The following is an 11,272-nucleotide window of genomic DNA, read 5'->3' as shown; positions in this document are numbered from 1 at the left end:
CTGCCTGAAGCAAAAACTTGACTATCATTAACTGGGTGTTTGCTTTTTCTTCTATGGATCGGAGATTGAATGCTTACTCTCAAATGGACTTTGTTTTTGTTCTACTACCAATAGATTGGGTGAAGGGCCAAAACTTACATTTTCCCAAGTGCTTAACTGTATATAGTTGATGATGAATTTGATTTAATTTCGGTGGTTCTCTTTGAAAATTTGAAGGGTGTTGAAGGGTAAAATAGACTTTGTATTAATTCTGTCAAGCATAAAGGAGAGGTAGGTTTAGGTCTTCTCAAAAATTGGATGGCAGGTGCAAGTATTTATCCACAACTTCAACTTCAAGGGAGGTTCAAGCCTTTTGCCCTACTTCATTATTTTATTATTGAAATATTAACGCAACCATAGTCCCTTGAAATGGTTTCTTTTTCTTTTTCATTAACCATTTTAGGAATGTCAATTGTCAAGGGGTCAATGGTAGCGTTTTGCTCCACCATAAATGGACCGGTCCGACCCTAATTTAAATAAGATATAAAATCCAAATCCAATACATCGGCACTGTGTTTGATTGCGATGCAAATAAATTTATACTGCTGCAAAATTATAGTAATGCAAATAATTTTGAATGTAAGTTCTGACTTTTATTTTATTTGATTTGATTGTAATATAAATGAAGTAAATTAAGACATGGAGCAGAATAATTAAATAAGAATTTACATTTTTTTTATTTGCACTCCCATGTATTTGTATTAATGCAAATAAATTTGCACTCCAACATAACACAGTCTAAGATGCAATTACAGTTATATTTGGTTCTAGTGCAAATACACTTTTCCACAGTATAAGTGCAAACGTAAACGGGAAAGTGCAAAATAAGACGGCTCTCAACTTTCTAAGATGCAATTACGGTTATATTTGGTTCTAGTGCAAGTACACTTTTCCACAGTATAAGTGCAAACGTAAACGGGAAAGTGCAAAATAAGACGGCTCTCAACTTTAATATGCACTATTTGCATTTGGCAAATAACTATGCAAACCAAAATGTAAGAATATGAAGGTTCGGATTATTAAGATGGATACAAATACTAGATGCGTGTTGATCGAGACGGTATAACTGCTTCAATATATGCAATCAAATATTCGGGTTGTACGTCTCTTCGAAGTTGCACAACGAAATCAGATCATTCCAATCTCGCTTGGAGATCTGGGAATGACAAAAAAAAGAATAAAACAAAATCACACACAAAAAAAATAAAATGTTCATTGTAGATTGGACATAGATAGTTACAGATCTGAGCTCTATAGTTGTCGACTTATCGTTGCTGTAATAAAGCTTCGTTGACAAAAGAAGAAGCCACTAATGTCTTTATTCTGGGTTGAAATCGTCAAATCTGCTAGTTGATTGGTCGTTCGTAGTTTTAGTCTTTCAGAGGTAGTCAAGGCAATAAGGGGTGATCGTATGTGGGCCTTGAAACTGAATCCGTATTATCGATTTCTGGAAAATCGGTAACGGAAACTGAATGTAAACTGATCTATTAATCGATTGATTATTTCGGTTTGTCAATTTTTCGGTTTTGTATATTTATAGTATATATTATATCATAAAAATATATAAATATACAATAAAAAACTATAAATATATATTATGATATTTTAAATAATAAATAATATATAGAAATATATGTATACTAGTGAGCTCGGTTAACCGTCAGTTTTCTATATTGATTAATTGAAATCGAATTGATACCTTCATTTTTCGGTTTTTGTTGCTCACCCTAAAGGCAACTACCAGGAATTTATATATATGGATACAACTTGGGTGGCCCCAACCTAAGCCCAAATCAACTCAGCTCGAAACTTTACATGGGCTAGGGTTGGATTTTCAATCCTCAAGTTGGGCTTGGGCCCAAGAATTCAGTTTTTTTTTTATTATTTGTTGGGCTGGGCTTGGGCCTAGCCCTTATGTAGCTTGAACTAGGCTCAAGCCCAGCCCAATTATACACATTCATACATACATGTGTATATATGTACTTTTTTGCATACATGTATGTATGTATATTAGAGTGGGTTCATTGACCAACCCAAGCCCAAAACCCCAAGTGCATTAAATTACAATGTGGGTTGGAAATTTTGATGTGAAGTATAATTGATAGTTTATGTATTTTTTACATGCTAAATCAAATAATTGGAAATTTTGATGTTTGCTCATGCTACTTTACTTGTTTATTACTTATATATAATAAGAAATTAGATATAAGTTCTAAACCCAACCCGTTAATCCGATCCACCTCACCTCAAATATAGGGAGGGCAGGGTTCGGGAGGGTTTTGCATTTTCATATGCAAGGAAGTTTTGGATTCTAAAGATCTAACACACTTTGGGTTTTGAGGAAAATATGAGTTGGGAGGTCTAGGGAGGCAAGTAAGGTCTAGAATTTACAAAACCCTACCCAAACCGCCTTGTTGCCATCTCTATTCAATGAGTATAAACAAGCAATTTGCTTACATTGATAAAGACGAGGGGTAAAGTTCTTATGCTCATAATTGAGGGGAAGTCTTCCCTCCTAAGATCTCCACTATAAACCGGTTTCACGTTTCAACTTTCAAGCTTCAAAACCCCAATGCTAAGAAGTGGTTCGTGGGAAGTCGACATCACGCCTGTAACTCTCTCGCCGCAACCCTCTTGCACTTGTAACCTTTACATCTAAAACTGGTTTTCCTTTCTCCTACCCATTTTCCCAGACAAAACATGTTATGTTGAAAGAGTAGCCATCAGATCGTCATGTGTTGGGCCAGCTTTCACATCTAAGAGGCTACAGTTGGTTATTTATTGTCCTACATTATCTTTTCACTAAGAGTCACAGTATTTCCATTGTGAATCATTGTATCACATAGTGATTCCCGTGTCAAAATGGAAAAAGAAAAGAAGGGTGGTGTTACAAAAGGGAAAGATGTTCTACAACATGAAGACACCTTAAATGCACGGAAGGAGCCTACCAAAAGCCACACCTACAAGGGTAAAGAGGTAATCTCTTTTTCTAAAGCTATAAATCTAGCAATAGAGCACTAAATTCCTTCTTTTAGCCCAGTGGAAGAAGCAGTAAACCTCACTGATTTAACCTTGAAAGGGAGAATATTCTCTCGACAGCAAGTCAGTGAAGAAGATCTAGTAGCATACGTTAAAGAACTATGGAATATCCTAACTACAGTTTCAGTTAAATTTATTGACAACGGCAACACTGAATTCATTTTTGAACGACAAGCAGACAAAAAAGTAGCCTTGGAAGGAGGTCTGTGGTTTTATAAGTCAAGCTAGATTTTATTGGAAGAATGGTCAAACTCCACTGCTGGGGCAGTAGAGAAAGTATGGACCCAGCGAGTCTGGTTGCAGATTCACATGATCCCACAAAACATGGTAGAAGACACAAGAATCTTCTTCCTGGCAAGCTCTGTAGGGAAAGTTGTTCCAGATCAGGAAAAAATCAGCTCGGGCCACCTTATGAGAGGTCTTTATGCCCGAAAAAAAAATCATCATCAATTTACAAGAGTCCCTCTACACAAGTCGTTTCATTATCTTCTCTAGGAAACCTATCTGGCTTCACTATTGCTACGAGTAGCTACCAAGGGTATGTGTAAACTGTGGTTTAGTAGGGCATGTTTGGTACAACTGCAAAAGAAGAGATCCAATAATCAACAACTACAAAGTCTTTATAGAAAACCGCACAATAAACCATCTAGGTGATTGGTTACGAGCGGAGCACAAGCAAGATGATCCCCTAAAGATTCTGACCTTCTCTTCACAACTACATGGTCCGGAACCTTGCAACACCAGACATGGAGACCATGGCTTCGATGAAGACCGATGTCCCCATATGCAAATGCCTCAACACCTCTGGCGAAGGTCACCAACAACACAACACAGCTAAGTTGAACACTCATTCCGAGTCACACCCTCAACTTGGCCAGAACACCCAAGGCCAGATGGACTTATTGCATGCACTAGCAAATGGAACATTAGCTCAGGCAGGTGCTGGCCATGCAAGCTAATCCAAGCCACGTGTGCCACATGTAGAACACTTTCAAAACCCAGTTGAAAGAATACTAGCAGTGCCAACTAGTGAAGCTTCTTTTCGGCACGTTTCGGGAAGTGGCCATTCTCTTACTATCTCACAAAATCTGGTTGACTTGGGGTCTACAATATGACAACGGGAAAGAGAAATTGTGGACCTCCTTTTAAATACTTTGTAGATTCCAACTCAAAGCAACTAAAGATAATAGATAAAGGGCAAATATCACAACTCCACTAAGGATTCCCGATGGATAGAAAAGAGCTCAACAATCCTACCATGGACCAGTTTCAAAGCTCTCTAATGAGCCCAAGAATTCCAACAACAGCTTCTTATTAACATCAATCCATAATCTTGGATAATCTTGCATTGGACCAATACATGATTGATCTGATGGCTTTCAATTCTCACTGTAACAACCTCTCACTTGTTCAGAACAACACGCCATATCTCCATCAGGTACCTCCCTTTTCTCGCCTTCAGCTTCTAATTTAAGATAGGTTATTTCTTTTATTAACTATTCTTTATCATGATCTTTCTGGCATGGAACATAAGAGGAGCAAATGGCTCCAAAAAGGTCAGACATCTCAAGAGCTTGAATGCCACTGAGAATTCTGACCTAAGTTTTCTAAGTGAGACCATAATGACTAAACAAAAAAGTGAGGATCTGACCAATAGCCTACACTTACAAACTTAGTGATTTTCAAGGCTCAAGGTCAATCTAGAGGCCTCCTATGTGGTTGGTCAAATATCCTACAAATCAATGTTATATCAATTAGTAGACACTTTATCCATCTCGTAGTAGAGAATGCTCCACCAAGCTACCCATGGAATCTTCTGTCGTTCTATGGTCATCCTTAGAAAAGCCATAGGAATCTCCTTTGAAAACAAATATCATCACTAATGGATCAAATGCAACACCCTTGGCTCCTTCTAGGTGACTTGAATGATATTTACCAACTTCATGATCAAAAAATTTTAGAAGCGCTCCTCCAAAACTATCCAAATCCCTGCATGAACTAATCTCAACTCACCAACTAGTGGACTTGGACTTCTCTGGTCCTCCTTATACATGGACAAATGGTCAAACGGAACATAATAAGGTTCTAGAAAGACTGGATAGAGCCCTAGCATCCACAGACTATGTAAGATTGTTCGCAAATGTTGTTCTCTTCCATCTCCCAATCATTTCCTCAGACCATGCTCCAATCAAGCTAAACACTTCTCATATCCAATCAAACTTTTATATCTCAATTCCACTTTCTCTCATTCTGGTCAGAATATCCAGAGTGCTCCTCTGTCATTGAGGAAGCTTGGTCCAAGCCACTCCAAGGAATACAGGGTTACAGGGTGACACAAAAACTCAAAGAATGCAAAAAAAAAAAAACCTTGAAACAATGGAACAAAGAGAGTTTTGGAAACATCAAAGATCATCTACAAAATATTGCTCTCAAAATATCAAATTTTCAAATGTCATACAACCCTGCAGAACACATGGATGAGCTAAATTCTCTAAAGAACCAGTATCACTACTGGCTCCAAAAAGAACAACTGTGGAGACTAAAATCTAGAGAGATCTGGCTCCAAGATAGAGATAAAAACACAAAATTCTTCCATCAATCAACAAAACAAAAATACTTAAAGAATACAAACCTATGGCTACAAAAATCAGATGGGACATGGGTGCACGAGAAAAAAAGCATCTCTAAGTCAACAATGGAGCCAACTCCTTAAGTCATCTATCACTCCCATGCCTGAAACCACATCAGATAAAATCCTTATTACAAGAGCCAACAATGGAGGAAATTCACAGCATAGTGCAACAACTACACCCGCACAAAGCTCCAGGTCCCGATGGCTTCACTGCTTATTTTTATCAAAAGTATTGGAATATTGTGGGGGAGGATATTTGTGCCTTGATCAAGGATTTATTTCGATCAATAGAAGTCTAAATAGAGCTGCTCATGCACTAGCTTATTCTGCTTGTAAAAGACAAATGGTCATAAACTACAATCCTAGTCAATCTGCCACTGTACAGATATCTGCAATGAAGTAATATAAGTGAAGCTGCTCTTTTTGTGAAAAGAAAAATTGAGGGGAAGTCTGATAACTTTACATGTTTACATCGATTTTTGCAACAAATTTATGCTATGAATAAATGACAACAATACAGGACCAAAGTAATTATTTACATAAAATTGGAATTTGCATTACAACAAAATGCAGCCTAAAGAAGATCCAATCATGGCCCAGTAAAACCGGGTCTAAACAGAGGCACAACTTAAGTAGATATGCTAGCATCCCTGCATTTATCTTTTTTAAGAAATGGGTCTCATTCCCACTTTTGGTAATTCAATCTCACATTGGAAACATCTCTCCTAAATGATCGAATCCCTTGAAAGAAAAAACTTTTGGACACACACTTTAAAGGCATGAGCAGCCAGTCTCACATTAGGCTTAGTTTGGAAGGAGTGCAAATACAAGTGTGTAGAGTGCAAAACCTTATATTTTGCATTATTTTGTATGCATTTGCACTGTACATATTTGTATTCATACCCTTTCCAAACTAAGCATGTACAAGTCCAATGTGTAGTTGAATTCTATATGTGCAAAGTTTTTGTAAGTGTTTGGCATAGATGCACTGCTTTAGAGCCATTTTCTGAAAATACGGTACTTTATATGTTGCACTGTTTTTTAAGAAAACAACTTTTTTTGTTTGGCATAGATGCTGCCACATAGGATGTTTTCTGTGGAAAGAAACATGTTTTATTTGGTACAAAATAATCTATAATTGTTTTCAGCATTGGTCCATATATCTAATGGTTTACATGATGCCATGTCATGGGTAATGTTGACATCAACAGTTACGAAAATGAGAAAATGCCAAATTCAACATTTTTACGAACCACACTTTCATGAATCCCAAGGTGTGACTGTTTTCTAGAACAACAATTCCAAACAAATTGTGTTCCTTGATGCACAGTTTTTTTTTTTTTTTGATGTGGCATAGGCATGAAACTATTTTTTAAGCAATGACATCGATGCCAAACACCGCCTTTTCATTTGGGAGATCTAGGCTCCTCGCATACATTCACAATTGTAACCTATTATTCATGAGAGATGTTCCCAAGGCATGGCTGGATTAACATGTTGGCAGCATATCAACATGCTTTTTTATTGTGATAGATCTTCTCTCTCACTCACACTCGCTCATTCTTATCTTAGGTAAAATCTTCTATGGCCTTTATAGTGGTTGCAGTCCCTTGATCATTAATTGGAGTTTGCTTTAAAACTTGGTTACCTTCTCAAATATCAATGGATCCTAGAAAAAATACAGTTTCATATCCACACATTTGTAATGAAATTTTGGTGCACGGTAATTGACTTTATTAGGACCAAATTAAAACCTTACACACCCTGGCAGATCAATGCCATCCTTGTTGGTTGGATGCTATGAGAGCCAGTGACAAAGATCTCCCATTGATTACTGACATGATTCCTTACAAGCATGGAAATTCAGCCGCACATTGGGGATATATCCCTGAAATATATTCTCAATATATGGTTGTATTGTATGCTATGTGTAGAGAGTTTTTGTTTGCAAGAGATAGAGCTCTAATATTAGTAGAAATTGTAACAAGGTGGTACACTGTATAGCAAAACCTTACACCCATAAATATTTTCTAGGATGTTGATTTACGCTATATTCTTAGGGTCCTTTTTGTTTGCAGCTAGAATTGAAATCCTTTGGAATCGAAATTGGAATTATCTCTTTTCATAATTAGTTTGGTTCACATAGGAATGAGAATAGAAATTGAAAGTAGTAGGAATGGGATTTCATTCCGAAGGGAGGGACAGGTAGAGATGTAAATTTGCTAGGCTCGGCATGATTGCGTGAGTCATGTTGGGCTTGGGTTTTAGGTTCGTGGGCCAGGCCGATACGATACAACCGAGTGGGTCATGCCACCCGCGGCTTGTGTGCCGGCCGACCCGGCCCACAGTACAACCCATATATGTACATATATATATATATATATATATATATATATATATATATATTATTTATTTATGGGTTCAACTATGATATGGAAAAAATATCATATTTGAAAAACTTCTGACTAGTCAACTGGAATCATAAACGTGGTAGCCAATCAGGTGTTATTTATCAAAATTTATGGGTGGGTTTTGATTGGTCAAAACTCTTCCCATACCATATCTTTCCGCATCATAGATTTTCCCTATATTTATATAGTAATATAGTATATAATATATTAATAAAATAAACAATTGTTTATATATAAGCACTTGTATACATCAAAACTCATATAAAATTAAAGTTATAAGTTTTTTTTTCAATTTTTTTAAATAAATAGCTTTGGCCCCATGGCCCACAGTCCTAACACGACCCGTTTTACACCTCTAGGGATAGGGAATGGCCATTCCCTCAAATGGGAGAATATCATTTCAGAAGGAATGAGAATGGGATTCCGATTCCACTCAACCAACAATTGGAATCAGACTAACCCATTCTAATTTTGATTCTAGTCCCCTATTCCTGAAAACCAAATAGGGCATTAGATGGAATCAAATTCTTAGCCCTGTTTGGTTCACGAGAATAGAGGTTTGGAATCGGAATCGGAATGGGCTATTCTGATTCTAATTGTTTGGTTGGATGAAATTGGAACCCCATTCCCATTCTTGTTGGAATGGAATTCCCCCATTTGAGGGAATGGTCATTCCTTGCCACTCTCTTGGGAATAAAATCCTATCCCTGTTGATTCCAATTTCTATTCCCATTCTTGTTGGAATAGAACTCCCCCATTTGAGGGAATGGTCATTCCTTGCCACTCCCTTAGGAATAAATTCCTATCCCTGCTGATTCCAATTTACATTCCCATTCCTATTTTAACCAAACATACTAGGGGAATGGATCATTCCGATTTTGATTCCGACTGTAAACCAAACAAACCCTTAATCACTTAGACTAATTTTCTTCAGCAAAGCCTTGATGAAGTAGATTGCTAAGTGACTATTTAAGTATACAAATATAAAATTTCCTTTTTTATTTCTAATTTAATCTCAGTAAGCTTTGGTAGGATTAGAGGTGCCAATTGAACTGGATTTGGTTCAATTTGATCCAGTCCAATGTGAGTCCACTTACAAATGGATTGGACCCAATCCAGTGCAGATCCAATACAAACCAAATCCAATCCAGTCCATTAAAATGTAAATGGATTGGATTGGATCCAATCGAAATTGAATGAAATATAAAAAATTATATAAAAGCACTTTTGGCATTGAAAAAGCACTTTTTAAAAGTGCTTTGATAATAAGTACTTTCATAAAAGTGCTTTTATTGAAAATACTTCATAAAAGTGATTTTATAAAAGCACTTTTAGAAAAGTACTTGCATAGAAGTTCTTATAAAAGTACTTTCGTAGAAGTGCTTTTATAAAAGTACTTTTGTAGAAGTGGTTTTGTAAAAATACTTTCATAAAAGTATTTCCATAAAGTGCTGTTGTAAAAGTGCTTTCATAAAAGTACTTCATAGAAGTGTTTTTAAAGTACTTTTATAAAAGTATTTCCATAAAAGTGCTTTTATAAAAATACTTCTATAAAATTGCTTTCGTGAAGTACTTTAAAGTACTTCCATAAAAGTTCTTTTTTTAAAGTGATTTCATAAAAGTTCTTTCATGTAAAAGTGCTTTTGTAAAAGTACTTTTGTAAAAGTGATTTTATAAAACTGCTTTTGTAAAAGTGATTCCATAAAAATACTAATGTAAAAATGCTTTTGTAAAAATACTTTTCATAATAGTGCTTTTGTAAAAATACTTTTCATAAAAGTGCTTTTGTATAAATACTTTTCATAAAATTACTTTTCTAAAAGTATTTTCATAAAATTACTTTCATAAAAGTGATTTTATGCTTACTTCAGTTTTGATTGATTTCAAATTGAACAAGGTTTGATCTCTTATCGAATTATTGGAAATTTGGTTTAGGTCCAATTCAAACCAATAAAAATATGAACCAATTTATTTTGGATTGGCCCAATCCAATAATTATAATAAACTGTCCAAATTTAATTTGTTAAGGTTTGGATAAAATTAGATCCAAACCAAAACCAATCGATTGACACCCCTAATTAAGATTATCAACTGATCTACACATGGACAGAATTGTACCCTACAACCCTTCCCTACACCAAGGATCAAAATATTTACATCAGTATCTAAGGTCATCAGCAGCAAGGATCAAAATATTTACATCAGTATTGAAATAACGCCTTGCATCGGAAATATCTCCGTACTATACTTTATTTCATGAGAGATATTCACAATGAAAGGATATGATAGTTATTTGAACGGGCTTAGCACTGACTGAATCCCATTTCATATAAATCCCATCTTGTATTGATTTTCCTACTTTTTCTTTCAAAACAAGCACAAACAAGCACAGAACCAGACCGACGACACCAAGGATTTGCAGATTTGCTGTGTTAACGGCGGCGGCTTTCCCCAATATCCTAACATCCGAATTCGAATAAAATATAGCAGTGACGAGGACAAAGTGGTCATTTTCTCCTTCTCTCCCTTGATTGTTAGCACTTACCACTTAGCAGGCCAAATCCATTGCTTTCCCATGTGGGCTCCACTCCTCACGCTCTTATCCAGCTAGCCCAAAAGACGATCCTTTTTCCCAGTTTTGGATCCATCAAGCTCCAACCTCCATCTATTCCCACTTGAGTCCTGCACGTGGCAGACAAGCAAACGTCCATACCACTATACCACTGGGCCCCTCCCTTGACTGGAGGATGCTGACCCAATCATGATACACCAAGTCAGCTATGAACCTGACGTGATGTATTACAATTGATCCAGTTTTACAGGAAGAGTTGTAGTGGACCCGAGCGCCCGGCCCATCTCGTCAAATGGTAGAGTGGGGCTTATAAGGCATTCTAACTTTCTTCCACGTGTAAAGATCTGAAGATACAACGTGCTATAACGGGGTTTCACTTCATTCACCAACCGCGCCCAGGCCCAGCCCAACAGTGCAATAAGTTTAAACGGATTATTATTATCCTTAATCATTGCCACAACACAAGCTTGTGGTGGGCCCATATGTATTGGGCCCAAACACAAATGGGCTCTGGGTTTGGGGGTAAAGCTGTGGTCTGTGGACTCTAAACGAAGTTTGTTACTCGTTAGCATCTTAATC

Source organism: Nelumbo lutea, chromosome 6, assembly GCF_056320005.1.
Source record: "Nelumbo lutea isolate HS-2025 chromosome 6, American lotus-T2T, whole genome shotgun sequence".
Taxonomy (NCBI): Eukaryota; Viridiplantae; Streptophyta; class Magnoliopsida; order Proteales; family Nelumbonaceae; genus Nelumbo; species Nelumbo lutea.
The sequence above is the reverse complement of the archived record's forward strand: the minus strand, read 5'-3'. Positions refer to the sequence as shown.